Source organism: Haemaphysalis longicornis, unplaced genomic scaffold (genome assembly GCF_048455015.1).
Source record: "Haemaphysalis longicornis isolate Haplotype H1 unplaced genomic scaffold, Haemaphysalis longicornis Haplotype H1 scaffold_1, whole genome shotgun sequence".
NCBI lineage: Eukaryota > Metazoa > Arthropoda > Arachnida > Ixodida > Ixodidae > Haemaphysalis > Haemaphysalis longicornis.
The window spans coordinates 197,232,808-197,252,295 of NW_027526203.1; the positions used below are offsets into that span (position 1 = coordinate 197,232,808).

At 51.0% G+C, this 19,488-nt stretch overlaps 1 protein-coding gene across 5 annotated transcripts in view; it reads right to left on the reverse strand.

Moving 5' to 3' along the window:
• Positions 1 to 19,488, reverse strand: part of LOC144140994 (ecotropic viral integration site 5 ortholog-like) — a 295,696-nt gene that overhangs the window by 80,825 nt on the left and 195,383 nt on the right. The window contains exon 1 of one of the 5 annotated variants that reach the window (XM_077672504.1): positions 1,612 to 1,735. The exons of the other annotated variants lie outside the window; for them this stretch is intronic. The gene's annotated coding sequence lies outside the window, so the exon portion shown is untranslated. Of the gene's footprint in view, positions 1 to 1,611; positions 1,736 to 19,488 lie in introns of those variants that run through there. 5 annotated transcript variants of the gene reach the window in all.

Consider the following 19,488-nt stretch of genomic DNA (forward strand, 5'->3'; position numbering starts at 1 on the left):
GCACTTCGTTAAGCATAGTATATATGCGCAAGCTTGCTTCACGCGCACTCTGCAGCGAGAGAGACTTTTTCTTCCCTCCGATGCGCCGTGCACACTTACCAGTGGATGCGAGGCTGTCATCTATAAACCCACCCAATCTCTCTCCCCTTACGCCTGGCTTCTACCTGTGTTTTCTCGCATGCGCACGGGGTTGCACCGCGCCAAAGGATTTTTTTTTTTTTTTTTTGCGTACCGGGTTTTTCCTTCGCCTAGCCATATAAAGCTTCGCTTCAAAACGCGTTATCATTCCTGCGCTCGCACAGTGCCGCTGATAAACAGGCAGCAAGCTTATACAGAGAACGGCACGCCTCTGCCTGATCGTGACCGTCGCGGCTCTATCACGGAGCAAATGCGATTGCAGCAAAACGTAACGACAGCGCGCCAAAGACGGAGCCGGGTACACGCCCACCTCGAAAAACAAGAACGCCCACGTAAACATCAATAACGAGCACGCAGTGGGGAAAACACTGAATACATTTTGAGGAACTGACTTGCAGCGTTTAAGTACCGCAATTCATCGAGGACGCTTCAAGTGATTAATCAGTACGGCTGACACTTTAAGTATTGACCGTCAAGCCGAACGAGCTATGGACAGAATCGGAGTCACAAGTCGTTAGTAGAGCAAAAAGAGAAAAAAAGCACTTTTCGTACACTTGCGTGCGCACGCGTGCTTATAGTGCACACAAGACCAGGCAGGGCAAAGGAGCGATTTTTTTTTTTTTTTTCGCGGGCACAGGAAGTGCAGCCCCCTTGATCGGGGTCGACGTGAGAAATAGGATGAGGAGGTCGACGACGGCGTCCATGCGGGGAGAGAGCGTGGGAGGCTCCTTCCGCGTCCGCGCGCCGTTCAGAACCTCGTCACCACCGCCACGTCGGAATTCTCAAAAGAGCGCACGCGAGCGGCGCAGTCCGGAAACAGGACCGCGACAAGCGGCGCGAGGAGGCCCCCCCGCGCGACGCTGCCCAGTGCGAATCGTCGCACGCACACGCGACCAGCGACGGCGTGACAGAAAGAAAAAAAGGACGCGAGACAGCCAGAAACGAGGAAGTACGCGCCCACACCCACTTCACGAAGCGGGCCATGCAGTTCGTGTTTCGCGCCCGAGGCGTTAATAACGCGTCAGTAGAAAATTTTCCCCAATTTAGTGCTTCACGCGACAAAGCTGCAGGTAGCACCTGGGCTGAGAGCGCCGTAGTTGTGGGCTCCGGGTTAATTTAGCCCACCTGGAGATCTCTAGCATACGCAGAAATATTGCGCTCAAGGGCGTTTTCGTTTTTCGCCTCCGTCTGATAAACAAAAATGGCTTCGGCTTAGCTCGGCTAGGCCGGTTATGCAAGCGAAAGCAGCCGAAGCACAGTTTGCCAACCGAGCGATATGGCTAGTCGAACGTTCCGTACTGCGAGCACTCACTACCCTCGTTTCGTCAGTTTCCGAAGTCCAAGGCGAGGCTTCCATTGCCGCCTCTAAAGCTTGTCGCTGTCGTCTTTCTGCAGCCTTCTCCCGACACCGAGCTCGCCGAAGTTCCCGTTCTTCATTCGCTTCTGCCTGCCGCTTTTCGCGCTCGTACTCACGTTTCCGTCCACTTTAACTCATTAGCAAGCCGAGCGACGTCGGCAAGATCGTTCGAAGCAGCTTGCCGCTTTCGCCACTGGGACCCGCAGACAGCATAACTTCGGCACAGGTGGACCAGTGTCTTCGCTCCCTTCTTAACGCCGCGGCTGCGCTCACCCTCCGCCTCTTTCACGCCCTCCTTCGCGCCGGGGTGGCGGAACTCGCCCCTCAGCAAGGAGCGAGTAACGTGGTATCACTTCAAGGTCAAACTCTCACGCACGGCGAAACTCGCTAACTGGCGAACCGAGTTTTGGCAGTCAGTCTGTTCCGTCGTGTACGTAGTTACCGTGTTGACCGGGACCCGACTGCGCCTGCGCGTGCGGGAGGGTGAGGAGGAAGGATTGCTTTCGCAATAAAACGGCCGACGGAGTCGAACCTGCGTCCTGACCCCTCGTGCTCAGACTGTTTTCTTCTCTCCCCGTGCTTCAAAAACGGGTTCCAACGGAAAAGATTCCGCCTTCTCTTCCGTCGAGAACGGAACCCCTTCTGTCAGAGGCCGCTCTCGCAGCGCGGACAGAGAACAGGCTTTCACTAAAAGCCTGCAGGGAGCCACCCAGGCGGCTAACGTAGAAGTCGTAACGACCCCAAGCAAAGCAATGCACACAAGTATAGTTTTATTTTCTCCTCCATGCGAGCCAGTGGTACTGCGTTAGGCGAATTACTTCTACATTTAAACTTTGGTTAACGAATATCTGAGCGCCAGGCGGCACACAGAGAGACGGGTGTACGTTTCACTGTCACCCAAACTTGGTGCGCAAGGCTGACGGGATAGAAGCCAGGACAACGTAAAAGCACCATCGGACTCGGAACTTCAAGAAGGGTGGCACGCCATCAGCCGCCACTGTATACTCTCACTTCACTTAACGTATACGCTCTGTGCATATAGGTCCGCCAAAGTGAATATCGAGCACTGCCAATCGATACTGGCACGCGTGCGCTCCCGAGTGCAAAGCACGCTCATCTCGGCTTGATAAGTGTTTCTCACAGTTAAGGGCTGTGGGGCGAAGCCGATTGCCCTCACCTCATTCTCAAATGAACCGAGCCTTTCTCGTGAAGTTTTTCTGCCGCCGACAAAAATCCCGCAAGCAGAAGGCACGAGGCGTACACACGAGCAACGCAGTCACGCCTGCGCACCTTTTGCGCGTTGCCTCCAGGCCGAAGCCATGTCACCGCCTACAGCCACGTTACAAATCATTCCTGTAACTGGGCCTGTGTCCCACAATTACGCTTGAGAGAATGAAACAGTAGAGACAAGGTCTATGAACATGATTTTGATGAATATGCCTGGCGCTTGTATTGTGACGGTGGCGCCTGCTGCTGGGTTTTTTTTTTTTTTCAAGGGCAAGAAACTGGTATGGGTTAAGCACATTTTCTGAAATATAATTCAGGGTATGTGGCAATTGACTACCCTGATTCCCTGGCGTCTCCCCAGTTTTCGCTGGCCATTTGGCATTAATTCCGCGACCAGTGAACACACACCAAACATTTCAAAAAAGATCACAATTTACTCAAATTGTACTTACGGCATGCTACAACACAAACATATGTGCTTTCAGTGATTGAGAGCACCTATTTTCCAATCCAGGCTAACAGGGCCTCCCCAGGATAGAGGACTCGACACACGCTTCATTGGGTAACTAAGTTTTCTTAGTTATTGAGCAAGTGTTTTTTTTTTTTTTTCTGTAAGTGCTGCGTTTTTTCCTTCCTTAAATAGCTTTAAGCTTCAGTTTAGGCACATGCATGAAAAGGAACCCGCAGGCTGTCAAAGCTCAGGTTAATTGTAGGGTTTAACGCGCCGACGCAACGCAGGCGAAGAGGCGCGCCGTAGTGGGGGGCTACGGATTAATTTCGACCATCTGGGGGGATCTTTAACGTGCGCCTAAATCTCGTACGCACGAGCGTTTTTGCTTTTCGCCTCCATCAGAAAAGCGGCCGCCGCGGCCGGGAATCGAACCCGCGACCTCGTGCTCAGCAGCGCAACGCCTTAGCCACTGAGCCACCGCGGCGGGTAAAGCTCAGGTAAAGAGTTCCTATGTGCCAATTCTTTCCCGCTTGTTTTTTATAGGTGCAAAAAAAAGTCAAATTTCTAGGTATACCGGTTTAATTCGAGTTAAATCCACAGCTTTCACTCACGTTAAGAAAATTTTAATCCGTCCAAAAAATTTTGCCCTCTATTTCCCCACCCACCCGGAGCTTTTTCGCATAGGCTCGACGTAATACGCGCGCGCGTGTTTACCTCAAGGGAAAACTGTTTACCAAAAACGACTAAAAACTTACAGATCTGCGTTAACAGCGCTTACAATGCCTGTTGAAGATCATTTCCCAGCAATGCATTTGTGTATAGCAGATGAGATCCCGGTGCAAATCAGTCAAGCCCACTAACGACTTGGTACATGGTAAAGTTTGCTTTCTCACATTATTTTGTGTATTGCAGTGAAGTCCCACGAAAGTAAATGAGCCGCGTAAGTCACCCCTGTTGCGACGGATGCGGCCAGAATGCTTACGCACTGTCGGAGAATTCCGAACAGGAGTTTCCTTACGATTCTTTTTTCCGGAATGGTTCTTCAACGCGGAGCTTCCCAAGCCGCAATGTATACGTGTATGCGCAGAGTTGTTAGCATTGCGGAAGGAAGGAAGGTAAGACTTTTTCGCGTTCCGTGTTTTCCGAGCCGTGGTATTCTGCGAGGTTCCAGCGAATAGCCCATGCCTGTATCCTTTACTTGCTCAACAATACTGAAAATTGATCCTTCTCATCAGTCGCCCTATATCTTGTGACAAGCCCTCTTGCCCTGAATGCGTGCCCCCGCTTTTCATACAAAGGTGTTAAAGTACTCCCGCTCCCAACTTATTCAGGCGAAAGCCTTCCATGGCCCGCAATGACCCCGGAGTCGACCCAAATTATGTAAAAACCGAAGTGAGCCAAGGAAGGCCAGAAGCGAACTAAAGCATGCTAACCGTGTGTTCGAGATGATTAGGGGTTACCAAAGCTAATTAATGATTGATTAGTGATTGAGAGTAGTGACCAGTGAAGTGGGATTAAGGTGGAACAGGATTAGGATGGATTACAGTGGATTGAAATGAAATAGAATGGAATAATTGATTAGTGATTGATAGTAATGATTTGTAAGTCAGGATGAAATAAGGTAAACTCATTCAAATAAAGTAGGAACTTGGATTAAGGTGGATTAAGATGAATTAAAACGGATTAAGGTGGATTGCGGTGAAACAATATTAATTTGGGAGAGTAAGGCAGATTACGACGGATTATGGAGAATTAAGATGGATAAAGATAGAATAAGGTGGATTAAGGTATGTTAGGATGGATAAAGGAGGGCAAAATAGCGTGGGTGCTGTGTCGACGCGTATACAAAAGGGACCCGTCACAATATTACGACAAGCTTTCGCCTTCAAAGCACGTACGTAGGAAGACAAGTGTCCCGATAAATGTTTGTTATGCACGTCTCTGGGCCTGCTCTACACATTCTTTACGAATGAAGCAGTACAAGAGGGAGGACACGGAGTGGCCATCCTTCCGTTTTACTGTGGGCCGCTAGAGCCAACCCCTACGTACCATCCTCAGGTTTGCTTCCAGGCGCGATTTCCTTTCCGACTTCACACGCAGTGCTGCACGTGGTAAAGTTCGTCCTGGAGTACCGCTATCTCCAGGCTCTCCATACTCGTGGCGCTCCCACAGCGCTCTACTTTGTCTTGTTGGGCTCAGCGTGGAGGTCCGGAGCGACGCTGCTCGCTCGGCCACCCAAAGGGCGAGAGGGACGCAAGCAGCACCACCCCGGTCTCGTGCCCGAACAAGGTCGCGGGAGCGAACGCTTGGACTCACGCGCGCAAGGCGGAGCGAGAAGTGTCCCAACGTGTATGCATCAAAGTAAGCGAGCAACAGGGAGAAGATAAAGTACTATAACGAGGGTGGTGGGGGGAGAGCTAATACCCAAAATGGTTGGGTGCAGGTGCCGAGAGGCGGTGCGCGGAGAGGGGCGCGCACACAATGATGCTGCGGGCGCAGAGCGTCGGCGCTCTTTCACGGGAGTCAAGAGCGCGTGAACCCGCGGAACGGCGCGGAAATAATTCGCGGCTTTGATGCCACGCTGATTGCACCGCCGGTGGCTGGGAGAAGAGCCCGAGAAGAAGGGCTGCTTGGCGTGGCGGCTCCGACACGCGGATCCGAATGGGAAGAACGCGTGCGGAGGAGCGGGAAGGCGGGCGTTGTATACAGGTATACTGCCATGCGATCCTCCGAGCGCAGCCCTTCCGGTGGACACACAAAGGGCCCGTCAACTGGGCCAGCGGGCCAAGGGGGAAGGGGGCTTTTACCTGCCTCTGAGCCAACGGTGCCTCGAATCCCGGCATCCGCCACTCACTGCAAAGGTCGCCGTTCACGTCAACAAGCATGCAGAGCCCTAGCGGGCTGTTGCTAAGACGTGTACCTCGCTGCGGCACTAGCCTCGTACATATCTCCAGCAGTTGCTCAGCCTGAGTGTCCTCGTAACTTGGGTCACGCCGACGCATGTCCGATGCCGTCGATTAAGTTCAGCAGTAGCCGTGCTGCTAGTGTCAGAAGAATAACTTTCCCCGCTCAAACTGTCCCGAAGTTTCTGTACAGTTCGCTTTGATTCCAACGTAACAACGAAGTCACCGAGACTTGAAGTGAGTCCCTGAATACGCAACTGTGCTATTTCAAGCACATTTTTTTGTGAATTTATCCGACGAAATTCCTCGTGGAAAGCGCTATAGTACGCGATAATGCGAATTTTCATACCAAATGGACCCAATTTTCTTTTCTTTTATCGTCTCTGCGCCGTCAGTCATTTTTTGTAGACATCGCTCGCTCAGGCCGGACGCCGGATTTTCCATAAACGAGGCATTTGACGCTTTCACATTTAAAACTCTTTTCCCTACTCGCTGGCGAACAGGAGAAAAAAACTGTGGTTGATTCCTCTGTCATAGGAATCGGTAAAACACGAAAGTGAAATATGCAGCGAAATCTGCAGTTGAGCATGACTTGCGGGTAGGCGGCTGTCCTGTGGGTGTGCTTGGTGAGCGACGTCCTGCTAGCGGGTCGCTTCCGAAAAGGTTCACTGGCGTCATTTCCGTGACGGATATGACGTCAGAGAAATCGCGGTGTATACCCCGGCATAGAACCCTTTCGTGTTAAAATATAAAACCCGAAAATGAACCCGAAGTATAACGTACTCTTTAGTACTAAAGGTTGCTTTCCCGCAAGAAGACCCTGTGGGCAGGGGTGTGCACCCTTTACAGGCCGCTTGCTTCGTTGTACTGGCGTCACTTCCGTGACGGATATGACGTCAGCGAAATCTTCTTGTCTCCCGGAATAAAACACTTTCGTGTTAATATCGCGGATGCTGCCCCAAATCCTTCGCATACTTTTCTTGTTTCGTGCAGTACAGCAGCGCGATTGCAAACGGACAGCGCGCTACCCTCCCCGCGGCGTAGTAGTGAGAAACGCGTATCGCGCACACTCCGCGCGCCCACGCCTGCGGTAAACGGCGGGGCACAGTCAGCGCAGAGCGGGGTTGGGATACGTACGGCCCACTGCGTACGAAGCCAAGCATGCGCGCAAGACAAGGAGCCGGCGAGACGCGAGTGTCGGCACACAGGGAGAACCACGTGGCGTGCAAGCGGCAATGTGGAGCAGAGAGGGGCGGCGCGCCTTTCTGGGTCGCTGCAGGCCGAGCCGAGCGGCCCATGGCGGAGCAGTCATTTCTCAGCGCGAACGCTCGTAGTAGCGTGATCCAGCGGCTACACGATGAGGGAATATTCGCCGGATGTGGACGGGGGACACGCCAAACATTTCGATTGGTTGGTCGTTGATGCTGCACCCAGAGTTCTTCGCGGAGAACGAACATCTTGCACAAGGACATGCGTGTATTTCGCCTGCCCACTTAAATACCTTCACAACGGCCGGGTATCGAACACAGGGTCCCTGCAGCTAAATACCGTGGACTACTTGACCGATACGCGGATGGATACCTCCCCCCTCAGAAAGAAATAAAAAAGAAAAGCCATACGAGGAGTACATTTGCTGTAAGCTCCTCCACCGTGTCCTTCTCGAGCAGTTTTGTGCAAACAACTTGGCTGTTGAATCGATAATTACAGCGTAGGCTAGTTCGTAGTTGCCAGGTAGGGTTTTAATACATTTCGAAACAGTGCGTGAGTGCGTGCGCGCGCGCGCGCGCGAGAGAGAGAGAGAGAGAGAGAGAGAGAGAGAGAGAGAGAGAGAGAGAGAGAGAGAGAGAGAGAGAGAGAGAGAGAGAGAGAGAGAGAGAGAGAGAGAGACGCACTTGGCACTAAAATTGATAGGGTGTTTCTCGTTTCTTTTGACAAAGTTTTCCAAAGAAAAAGAGAAAGAGAAAAATAAAGAGAGAAGGAGAAAAAAAATTAGCAGTGGCTTAACTCGGTTATGCCAGGATATACGAGCGTGAGCTAGGGTTCAGCTGGTTATTCTTAGCTTTCCTGGTTGTCTAGGATTAGCTTGATTATCATGCTTACTGTTGCTTCAATGACACACACACGGTATACGCATTATGTGACATGTATATTTATCAAGCGGCTCCGGCGCAGCGTCACCAACCACCCCAGAGCTAAGCTGGTTCCACAGGCGCACGCCGGTGTTGCTGCGACGCACGAGCCATCGGTTCCTCACCCGGCCACCCCTCGCATGATCATCAAATGGACCGGGCCGCCACGTGCGGCACGGAGGTCGGCGAAGACGCTGGGCGCGTGGGGTGTGTGAGAGACGCCGGGAAGCGAGCAACCTTCTGTGCCCCGTGTGACGTCACTGCTCCTCGCGCATGCGCAGCACGGCTGTCCAAGAGCCACGCGAAACTGCTCAACCTCGGCCAGTGTAGCTCACGCTGCAAAATAAATACCATTTTTGCAGGTAGGCGGAGCATAAATTCACGGAACCATAAATTAACGGTTAATCCTCCTTTCGAAGAAACTGATAAGAACACTGAATGTGGACCCATGTGACGGTGTCGCGAAATTCATGTCCCTCTCCTTGACGGGTTTTCTTGCCGCTCGCCATTTTTGGGCCGAAAGGAGTCGTACCGCGTAGCGAAATAATGTTTTCGCCGCCATTGACGCACCCGGGTCGGCTGGCCATGTGTTTTGGGGAGAGAGGTGGGCGAGACTGCCGCGGCCTACGGAAGGCTGCGCCCCGCGAATTCTTGGAAGACGCGCGGCCCGGTGGACTGTGTGCGTGGTGCAGCGCGGGGTTTGCGGGGAACTGGCGGTGGCTGGACGGACGGCCGGGAGGCGGCGTCGGCCTTGAGGGCTGTGCTGGGGAGGCCGAGCGACGACGGCGGTGAGCTCCGGGCCCCCGAAGATCTCCTCGAGGAGGTGAAAATGCGCGGCCGAGGTTCGCCCAAATTGCGTCGCTGATGAGCGGTGCCCCACCACAGACGACCGACAGCAACCCCGGCGAGACCATCAGCCGGACCGCAGCTAAGATGTTCTTCCCTTCTCCACCCTTCTTCGGACTCTTTCTACTCGTCTTCTCTGTTGTATTTCTCTAAGTGGACTGCACGGGCTTCTTATCCGCCTCCTGCAGTGCACCACGCTGTATGTGTTCTTCGAGGCCTTTGTTAGCAGTTGGGGGAAGCCTCCAACACCGCCTATTGTACACTCTACTATCCCCTTCATTTACTGTCGCCTCCTTCTTGGGCTCGTAACGGCGAGTACTGTTTCATTCATTCTCATCAATGTGCTCAATGTCGGTCTCTTGGCAGCTCTGACCCCGACGGGGTGTCAACTGCCGTGTGTTATTAAGTTGTCAAACCCTCTGTCTGTCTGTTCTGGAATTCATGTGTATGTGGATAAAGTAAATGTGCCTTGTTTTGAGACTGTTATCCCGTGCCCCGTCTCGTGCCTCGATCACGCCAGCGGCCAATCAGGCGTGGACCTATCGCCGGTTAGCAGGTCCGAACCACATCCTCTATTCGTATCCAGGGGGGAGTTGTTTGTCGCTCCTCCGTCCGGGACATTGGCCACTTAATTACCTCGCGCAATACTGTGACAGACGGGTGTCCCCATACATGCGCACGCAAAGCTACACTCCCCCCCCCCACACACACACACACACAATATGTGCGCCTGTGCGTGTCTCTATGTGCGAAAGTTTACTAGTGCCCCTGCCATCAAATTATAAAGAGCAACTTCCCCTGCCTTTCGCTTCATCTTCCGCAGCTGTAAATCTAACCCGCAACATCGTCTGTAGCAGTACACGCCACCCCAGCGGGTATGTGTACAACACCACACAAATGCTAGTGATTTGAGATGCAGACGTCCGAACGTATGCGTGTCCTTAAAAATAAAGAAAAAATGGAACACGGAGCTAGCCACGCATGGCGTTTCGTAACAAAAGGCACTAAATTAAGGACTTTATTAAGCACGCGTTTACAACGCGAGAAGAATGAAGCTAGCTCAGTGAAAAAATCAGCACCCGCTTGTGGCTTCAGATATGAACCGTCAAATTGCAGTCAAATACATCAGCGCCCCCGCTCAATCCCGCCCCCGAGTGGGTGCTATACGAGACAGAACGCAAACTTAATTTAGGTCAGTAAGGATGGGATTAGGCATTTCGGTGGCAAAGAGTGGCAAAGAATATCATTGGGCTGACACGGTACACGTGAACGGAGCTCGGAGAGGTATACTATATGCTATATATGTTGCCGAAATAATATAGGCAGAGGCCTCGGTCGTGCATAGGACGTCTGGTGGCGACAACGACAGTTTTGGTGACTACGTCCCGAGTTCTCTACCGTTCTCAGGCACTGAAGTGCCCTCCAGCGCTTTTTTTTTTTAAACGCTGCTGAGAGACTTGGCTGGCGGGCGTCAGCACCTTGCGAGAAACGGCCGCTCGGCGCGCAGAGTTAACCCCCACACCTGTTGCACGGGGGCCGGCCGAGCAGGGGTGGGAAACCTTGAAAATGGGGCCCTCGGCCAGCGCCTACCCGCAGCGTCCAGTGGTTAAATGACCGTGCGTCGGCGACACCCGCGGCAGAGGCGTGGGTACACGGCCACTGGGAACGGCATGCGCTCACGCACGTCCACGTCCCACGGCCTTTATAAAAGCCCCTGCGCGCGCCGTGCACGTCACGCGTGCGCTTGTCAGAGGCCCATGCCGGCCGCCGCAGTGCGCGCAGGCAGAAAGCGCGACAGCTTCGTTGGCGCGGAAAGGAGCATCCAAGGACTACTTAAATGAAATTGCACTCGTCGTCTTCTCTTTAGTCACACATACAGGCGCAGGGCCTCATCTATGATGGAGAGGGGGAGAAGACTTCTAATCGAGGGAACATTTGTCGGGCGCGGTTAGGTGCGCAGTTGTCCGTATACAGGTGCTGCCGTCCGGCGCTCCACGGTTTATCCCAACGTGGACAAATGAAGATAAAGTCAGAGCATACAGCGCATATTTTCTGTTGCTTCTTCCTTTCGTTCCCCTAATGCATACGCCACATGTGCATAGTCTGTAGTCCTAATTTCACTCGAGTTTCGAGAACTCCAACAGGTGAGGCCTAGGTAAGTGATGCGGAAGAAATTCTCAAGTAAGAACAAAATAACTCAGCAAGAACGCTTGAAACTACAGTGTGGGTGCAGTACTGTATTTTTGCTGTACAAGCAGACATTTGAGGATGAATTTCTCTTCGAGCCGGGTTGATGAACGTCTCCGATTCCTATGTAGCGACCTTCATTCAACGAGACACATTGAGGACAGGGGAGGGAGGAGGAGGAGGAGGAGAAGGAGCAGGAAGGGGACAAGCAGCTTTCATGGTGATAAGAACGACACGGGACTTCTGTTTGTGACCCCATTCCCGCACCCAACCCTTCCAAATACGATGCCACTGGACCCTGAATTCTCTAAATGGTCGATAAAACATCCCCCAAATGTTGACCTAGTACGGCACTAGCGATTCCAATTGAATAAATAAGCCTAGCGTTTAATTAGAGAATAAAGTCTATGCAAAGTGTCATTTATAGCGACTGGCGGTGGCAAGGCGTCGGCTGGTGAGAGAACCAGCCAGGCAATAAAACTTCGCCCCACGTTGAGGACAGAAATGAATGCAAATAGATTTGTGTACATGCCCCTCTAGTCGTACGCCCATTTCTATCTCTCCTCCATCTCTCCGTACGCCGCCAAGCTGCCCGGTGTGGCCCGATTATAAATACCTGACAATGTTTCCAAACGCCAGTCTACAAGGCCGGGAATAAGATGCAGGCATTTCCTGCTTCTAGTCTCCTGCCAAGCCGTACAGGATAAGGACTGGCCGCCTGGCTTTTAAACGCTGCCTTTAAATATAAGCACGCCGCAGTGCACACACACCTAACGCCTCCAGACATTCGCGTCACGTCTTGCAATCTTTCCATTAGCCTCTACAGATACATCGGCAACGTATACACAAGCCCGCCCCCGCTCCGCCCGCGTAAACGCAGTTCGTATGTCGCGAATTTCGCGGTCAGTATGCGTGCACTTTCACGCGCACTCGCAGGCCCTGCTGGCCTGCGGAAGCGACGCGCGCGATAGGGTTACGACGGGCCGCCCATGCTAATGAGGCCATGCAAATGAGCAGACCGTGACAGAGCAGTGCAAAGACGATATTACGCGAGCTACTAGTATAGTACACGAGCCACGTCACTGGCATCCGGGCGCGTCGAGCGGCTTGGCCATGTTCCAGAAGGCGGCACTTTTCCGCCTGTCCGAGCACGGCCGGTCGCCTTGGCTCTACCGTTCTCCGCGCCACTCCAAGGGTTCCTGAAGCTCTTTCTTTGGCTTGCAGCTCCTCCCCGCGGGAGTTGGGCCACGGGGGCCTAGCACGCAATCTGACGGTTATGCGGAGTATCTGAAGCGGCTGTTAGCCGCATTCTGAATGTAAAGCATTTTCCCGATAAGTATTGACAGTTTCGTTTTTCTGTCGCACAACTCCCGTCCATGCAGACTTCGGGAATCGGCACAGGCATCGAAATGAAAGCCGGTGGTACCGTGCATCAAAAGCTCCTTAAGTGACAGCCAATGTAGACGAACTCCTTAGTAATCGTGTCCACTTTAAACTTTCAGGCCAGCATGTACTTGCTGGCTCATTCCATGCCCCGGAGAAGCACACAGGGCGAGGGTTTGGCGAGTTGGCTGTTCATTAGATGCGACTGCATCTCATTCACTCGCCTTGTCCCTGCATCCGGCGTCGGCGTTGTTGTCGGCGTCCGCCCCTCCCACATTCTCCTCGCCGCGTGAGCTGCGCTCTCCGCCACTCACCTCCTCTCCTCTCCGATAGCGAACCATACCTCGGCAAAGTTGGCGCGGCTCACTCAAACTCACTCACAATTTTTTTTTCGAATCACCACTCACTCAAACTCAGACTCAATGCTGAGCAGCACATCTGCGCTCACTCAAACTCAAACTCACAGTGAGCGCAAAACTCAGAACTCACTCGGACTCAAAACTCAAAATGTACTCAGAACTCAAAATGTACTCAAACTCAAAATGTACTCAAACTCAAAATGTACTCAAAACTCAAAATGTACTCAAACTCAAAATGTACTCAAACTCAAAGTGTACTCAAACTCAAAGTGTACTCAAACTCAAAATGGACTCAAGCTCAAAATGAACTCAAAATGTACTCAAAACTCAAAATGATCTCAAAACTCAAAATGTACTCAAACTCAAAATGGACTCAAAACTCAAAATGAACTCAGAACTCAAAATGGCTGAGAACTCAAAATGATTTCAGAACTCAAATGGCCTCACAACTCCCTCATGCTAGGAATTAACTCGGGGTCAGATGGACTCTGATTTCATTAGCAGTCAGTGTTTTCAAATTCACGCGTGGTAAAAATATTACGGTTGCAAATTCGTGAGCTCAAGCTCTTGCATTCGCCACGACCTGACCAGTGTTGCCATCGCTGGGCGTCAGACATCCGCTAAAGGGGTATTCACACGAGAGAGAAATCCGCCGTTTCGCTCCTAGGAGTGCGCGCCACGTGACCCCTACGTCACGGTTTCTCTCCGGCGCACCGCCTCCGATGGGAGATCGGAGCTTCTGCTCGCGAGCTACAAACCCTCCGACGCTCCGCGGCGGAGGAGGCGGGATTTCGTCTGCTCGTCGGGCAGCTGGCCGCGGCTGAAGTTCTAGAGCGGTTGCAGGCACTCTATTTTTATCGCTTCTTCGGACGCGAAAATGCGTGGCGCACATGACAGGCGCACTGAGGGAGCCGCGTATTGGCGGTGAGCGCGAACACAGGCGGCGCTGCGAAGCGCGCCTCCGTGACGTCAGCTTAGGGATTCTCGCATTTGTCGTCTGCTTCACTCAGGATCGCTCTCCCTGCTGTTTCTTTGCTCTCGGTCAACGTCTGATGCTTGTCCGCACCAGAATTGGCGTGTGGGTAACTTTTTATCATGATAATAGGCTTAAATTGCATACACTACCTCATGATGTCAATTAAAGTATAGTTTTGGATACCGCTACGGCAGAAACATTGCCGGCGCCACCGCATTCCTTGCGAAGCCGGTCCTGTTCAGAGCACGAAGAGTCGGAGCTAGGCGTCAGCTTCTCATGTAAGCATTCGAACAAAAGGAACAGTCAGCTGCTAATAACCGACAACAGCAAAAATGGAAGACCAAAACAAATTCTAGGCCTTCAGGGCTGTCGGCTTTGGCAGAAGGCATCACGATTCCCGGTAATCATATGTAAGGTAAAACAGTTTTTGCAACCTTGCCGAACGCTCGAACGCGTTTTGTCACATCACTTTACGTTGTCGAGGTATGAAAGTTTGCCGCCATGCACTATAGACTGCAAGAACTGTAGGTTGAGTTCCAAACAACCCAGTGTGTATATACGCGCGTGCTGATTCTATACCAGGCATCTAACCAGTATGGAGGTTTATTGAGCAAAACGAGTCACGTCTTCGTTAAATTTATAGTAACACATATATGTCTGTTAAGACCTGGAGGGATATTTCGGAACATTTTGCACAGCCATATCTTCCCGATATTCGGATATGCGTTATAGGAAAACTGCACTCAAGAGGAGGAGGAGGGGAAAACTTTGTTTAACAATTAAATTGATCTGGTTAGTGGGCCGGGTCCTCAGTCCAGGACAAGAGAGTAAAAGTAATTTTCTTCAAATCATAGAACGCCATCCCGAGTAGAATACGATTTGTTCTTCGCGCCTGGAAGGGTTGAAAAGCAATAAAGAGCTACTTGGAATTCTTCTTCGGTTTCGAGTCTTGTAATATATGCAGGTATACTATTTATTACGTTAGTTAGCGAGTATATCATGCCTACCGTACTCTTGTCATCATTGTTCGAGTTGAGAGTCAGTTCGTTATGATAACGATATAATTACGATAGAAATTCGGAGCACAAAAGCCGCCTTCGAGTACTGTGGACCACGTTATTTAGGACGCGATCGCGGTGGCGTAGCACAAACCTTCTCATTGTATTTGCATGTGTATAAACAAAGCACGCTGCGGATATGCACCTTCTTGCACGCAGCCGTAATGAAAGCCAATTTGTGAAGAAGGGAATGTATGCCATACAAAATGAAGGAAATATCCACACGACCTTTGTGAGGCTCCCAAACATCCCGAAACCTCCTAATAAGAAGTTGGTGACGGCGCAGAAAAATTAATGTGTTGGGCAGAAAAAAAAAGCAATAAACATTAATCTGATACAAGACAGCAACGAAAGAAACAGAAGAAAGCCGCTTTATTTCCTGCTGTGCGATGAGCGTGTAGAGGCCGCTGCTTGGTACGTAGTATTAGACTGTCGAGTCTTCATAGGAGCATCTCAAAAATACTGGTGGGAAGCATACGCATTTTGAATACTTATCGAGAAGCTCTGATCGCTGATCCTCGCGAATAAGCAAGAAAGGACGAGTTACACACGATCTTCTGACCGACACTCTGAAGAAAGTTGTTCTCTATCTCTTCGTGTGTTGCAAAGTTGTGGGGGATGCAGCTTCAAATTATTCAGATGCGTCAGAAGCTGGCAAAATAACTGAGTCGCTAGAAATACGCTTTTTAACGCACTACAGCAACGAAGCGGGCGATTTCTAGCCCAGGCACTGTTGCCCCTCACAAGCGGAGTGTAGCAGACGACAGCGGCGCGAATCCCTAAGCCGACGTCAGAGCCAGGGGGCGCCACTCAAAGATCTCACCGCCAATACCACCAGCACGGGCGCTGGGCGAGCGGCGGCCGCGGCTGCGAAGTGACGCAGGCCGGCGCCGGTAGCTCGAGCGACAGCTTGTTATTGCTCCCCAAGGCGCAAACAAAGCTGCGTATACGAGAAATAGCGTAATGATGTAATAGAAAGTTACTTTAAAAACCGTCACCTGAGCCGCTTGCCAGAGCGCCGATCGAATATTCGCCGCAGTGTTAAGCCTAACATCAGTATGCGGGGCTGTAGGTGGGCCGGCCGGCTGCTACCACGTCGCGCGCCGTTCTCTGCACGCGGCAGCACCTGCATCGCGTCGACAACCAATTTTTGGTCGGTTGACAAGATCAGTACAGAGGGCAGTTACTTTAAAAACCGTCACCTGAGCCGCTTGCCAGAGCGCCGATCGAATATTCGCCGCAGTGTTAAGCCTAACATCAGTATGCGGGGCTGTAGGTGGGCCGGCCGGCTGCTACCACGTCGTCTATAACACAGGTTTCGCACTTATAGCCTTATCTTGCCTCGGCCGAAAAACATTCGAAGAAAACTATTGTACCATTCTGAAGTATCGACCATATATTTTGACCTCAACGTTTTTTGTGACAAGTCTGAGTACGCGGTTTTGAGAGATAACCAGTTCAAGTCGAACTCAGTGTTATAGACAAGGGTGTTGCGCACTGTACGTATGAGCTTAACAGAAATTACCGCCGTCGCGGAATCGGCGGTGCTACGGCAGCTCTGCTTTAGAGATAGGCGACTGCAAACAGTGATGTCCGTCCGAAAGTCGCATCCTCCGTGTGAGCGAAGGAGCTGGCCGAGTGGAACTCCGCCTGCGGTGACGTCACGACCTCCCTCGGATTTCTCCGCTCAAACGCTCCGTCGTGTGAATACCCCTTTAAGAGCAATGAGAAATCCGCCAGATTCCGCTAGATTCTAAAACATATCCGCTAAATTTCCCGCTAGGGCCTATTTTATTTAAAATAACAGTGCAATTTCGTATGATAAATACCTTTATCATTCCTAAAAGCTCCGGAAAACTACGAGAGCTGAAATAATATATAAAAGAGTCTTCCAAGGAGTCTAACAGAACACTTCAGGTTGCAGTGCTGCGGGGGTCGTCATTGGTCAACCTCATCACAGAAGATAAAAGTTATAAATGTTCACATTGATGAAAAAAGGGAACTCACAGGTCCACTAAAAACACATCGAGGTCTTCGTCGCCGCTGTCGTCGTCTGAGACCATCTCCACGGGACCGCTGGTACTTGTTGAGGGACCAGAAAGGAGACTTGGTTGCACATACTTTGCAGATGACCCGATTGCACTAACAACTGCTGCGGGAAGTTCGTAATCAAAACAACTTTTCTGGTGTCACTTCAGTCCCGCTCTTACGACGAGGATGGCGTTTGTTGTTTCAGGCTTCAGCTTGTTCCTCATCTTGGATTTTACTATGTTAAGCTGACTAAACCTCATCTCTACTTCGGCATTCGATTACGGCAGCACGAGCATCGACATGGCAAATCCGGCCAGCTCGGCGAACGGGTTTTCGCCGCAGGCGTCCTTATAGGAGTGAACTTCACACCAGAACGACTGCGTGGACGATATTTGCTTCCAGTCCAGGAGGGTGATTTGGCTCCACTGGTTTTGAATTTTTTCGATTGTCTCACAGCCGTTTGAAACCTCACGGATTTGTTCGTCTGAGATAGGCGGAGCAAGTGAACAGGAGCCCTCCTAACCTCTGAAAGTAAGCAATTTCTGCATTTTTAGAGGACACGGAAATGGTTTCTTGCAGGGCGATTTTGAATCGGTGCACTGCGCGAGGTATCCGCCAGAAATCCACTGTGTATGAAAATGGCCCGTCAAAAAATCCACTAGCCACTAGACTAATTTTTTCCCCGTCAGAATAAAATGAAATCCGCCAAATTTAGCGGAAAATCCGCTAAATTGGCATCACTGGACCTGACACCCTAGCTCCTGTGAGGTCGGAAACAATTTTCGTTGCAGATGTAATACAGCTATACCTGCTGCCCATGAAGAGTAGCGCTGGTTGGAAGCAATATTGTACGTATATATGGGATACCAAACTCTTGATGTAGGCTCCGTGTTCGTGTTCATGACAGAGGCGGTCCAGGCTCGATGGTGTGCTGGGTCCCCAGGTCGAAACAAGCAAGATTGGGTGAGGGGACGTGCGCTCACTGCTCCGTTCATTTATGTCGAAGCTGTTTAGGGTTACGGTTCCGTGCATTCTTGCTCTGCATCCTGAAAAAACGCTTTGTGTCAAAGCGAACTGTCCCCGCGAATCTCTGAAGCGCCAGGCGTTCATGGATATACCTTTGCTGTTTTATTGCGTAGCATTCTTTGCCGAGTACACCTCTCCCCCTATCCCCGCCATGATCTTGTAACGCCCTGCATATACACAAAAATGCAGATATCGCGGATGTTCAACCTGTAATCATTATAAAAGCGTAAATGTAGAGAATTGATAAAACTAAATGTTAAAAATCTAAAAAAGAAATAAGAAAAATATCGAAAATGGCGAACCGTGTAACACGGGAGTCATAGATCGTCTCAGATTGGGTGAAAATGCAGAGAGGTGTGGCGCTAAAGAATGTGGGGTATCAAATTGAGGGTCTCGAGGAGGGAAATCACGTGGGACAAACAAAAAAGTGCCTTGTTGTTTGCTGAGGCATTTGTATTAGTTTTTATTAGCATTTGCTAGGTGGGATGAGCTCTCGTAGCTCGGAAAAACACCACGCTGTCGTAAGCAATGACCGCCACCGTACCCAGCTGTTAACTTCCAGCATGCACGCGTGTGTGAGTGTGTGTGTGTGTGTGTGTGTGTGTTTGAGAGAGTGTGTGAGTGAGAGAGTGTGTGAGAGAGACAGTGAGCGAGAGTGAGTGACAGAGAGTGAGTGAGAGTGAGAGAGAGTGTGAGAGTGAGAGAGTGTGAGATTGAGAGAGTGAGAGATTGAGACTGTGAGAGTGAGTGTGAGAGAGTGAGTGTTAGTGAGAGTGAGCGTGTGAGTGTGAGTGAGTGAGAGTGTGAGTGAGAGTTAGAGTGTGAGTGAGAGTGAGAGTGAGAGTGAGAGTGTGAGTGTGAGTTAGAGTGTGAGTGTGAGTTAGAGTGTGAGTGTGAGTTAGAGTGTGAGTTAGAGTGTGAGTGAGAGTGAGAGGGAGAGTGTGAGTTGAGTGTGAGTGGATTGAGAGTGTGAGTGTGTGAGAGTGTGAGTGTGTGAGAGTGTGAGTGTGTGAGAGTGTGAGTGTGATAGTGAGTGTGAGAGAGAGTGAGTGTGAGAGTGAGGGTGTGAGCGTGAGCGTGATTGTGAGTGAGAGCGAGAGTGAGTGAGAGTGTGAGGTGAGTATGAGTGAGGGCGAGTGAGAGTGTGAGTGGAGTGAGAGTGTAGTGAGTGTGAGAAAGCGAGAGCGTGAGTGAGAGTGAGAGATGAGAGAGTGAGAGCGTGAGTGTGAGTGAGTGAGTGAGCGTGTGAGTGTGAGCGTGAATGTGTACCTTTTGCTATATCTTCATAATTATAACCAGAAAGCATTTTTATATTTGTCCCACGTGATCCCCCTCGATGAGACCTTTAATTTGATACCCCACACACCCTATCAGGGTCATATGGAATTCATACCAGTCAAACTAACCATGACTCTCA